The sequence below is a fragment of the Arachis ipaensis genome, chromosome B03 (assembly GCF_000816755.2).
Source record: "Arachis ipaensis cultivar K30076 chromosome B03, Araip1.1, whole genome shotgun sequence".
NCBI lineage: Eukaryota > Viridiplantae > Streptophyta > Magnoliopsida > Fabales > Fabaceae > Arachis > Arachis ipaensis.
In genome coordinates this window covers 19096365-19097938 of record NC_029787.2, presented here as the reverse complement: position 1 = coordinate 19097938, position 1574 = coordinate 19096365, and positions in this window count along the sequence as shown.

Sequence of the window (1574 nt, the reverse complement as noted above, 5' to 3'; positions counted from 1 at the left end):
GACGTGAAGACTGCATTCTTGCATGGTGACTTAGAGGAAGAAATCTACATGTATCAACCTGAGGGTTTCAAGGTTGAGGGTAAAGAAAGTCAGGTATGTCGCTTGAGAAAATCGCTATATGGATTGAAACAATCTCCTCAGCAATGGTATAAGCGATTTGACTCCTTTATGTTAAAACAAGGTTTTTCCAGAAGTAATTATGATTGTTGTATATACATTCGTAAGCTTCCTGGAGGTGATTATATCTATCTTCTATTGTATGTGGATGGCATGCTTATTGCCTCTAAGAGCAAGGTAGAGATAGATATGTTAAATGTTCAACTTGGTAAAGAATTTGAAACAAAAGACTTGGGTGCTGCACGAAAAATATTAGGTATGGAAATTAAAAGAGAGAGATCAAGCCAAAAATTGTTCTTGAGCCAAAGAGGATACATTGAGCGCGTTATTGAAAGGTTTGAAATGAAAAATGCTAAATCGGTGGTAACGCCGTTGGCTCCACATTTTAGGCTCTCTGGTAAACAATCTCCACAACAGCAGAGGATAAGGCTTACATGGAAAATGTACCTTATGCTAGTGCAGTAGGTAGCCTAATGTATGCTATGGTGTGCACACGCCCAGATATTTCACATGCAGTCAGTGTTGTTAGCAGGTTCATGGCAAACTCGGGTAAGGCACACTGGGAAGCAGTCAAGTGGATATTAAGATACTTGAAGGGTACCATTGACACAGGTTTATGCTTTAGTGGAAAATCATGTCAAATCAGTGGCTTTGTTGATTCTGATTATGCTGGTGATCTAGATAGAAGACGTTCTACGACTGGTTATGTATATAAAATACAAGGTGCTCCAGTTAGTTGGCGATCGATGTTACAAGCTACAGTGGCACTATCTACTACAGAGGCTGAGTACATGGCAGTAACAGAAGGGGTGAAAGAAGCATTGTGGTTAAGGGATCTTCTAGATGATTTGGGGTTGAAGCAAGATTGCGTGAATCTGAGTTGTGATAGTCAAAGTGCAATTTATTTGGCTAAAAATCAGGTTCATCATGCTTGTACCAAGCATATTGATGTAAGATATCACTTCGTGCGCGATGTTATAGAGAAAGGTAACATTTCTCTTATAAAAGTACACACAAATGAAAACCCTACTGATATGTTGACTAAAGTAGTATCAGGAAACAAGTTCCAACACTGTTTGGAATTGCTCAATATTGCTTCATGTTAGGCATTACATGGAGAAATAGAGGAACTACGATTGGTTTGATCATGAACAAGGGTACGAAGACAGTCATTGTAAAAATGATGCAACCCGATATAAATACCACACTTTGATCATCCAAAATTTGAGTAGATTTCAAATTGTGAACGAGGTGAAGAATTATGAGAATAAAAGAAAGGCAGAGAGAAAACAAATGGAGGCAGACAAAGGATGGAAGAGAGAAAATGGTGGATAGTTAAAGAGCTTTTATAGGAAACTATTTTATAGTATGCTCTCTTGTTATTTATAGAAGTTAGGAAACTATATAAATGAGTGAAATCAAAATGTATTCAATTCAATTAAAATCAAAGGAATTCA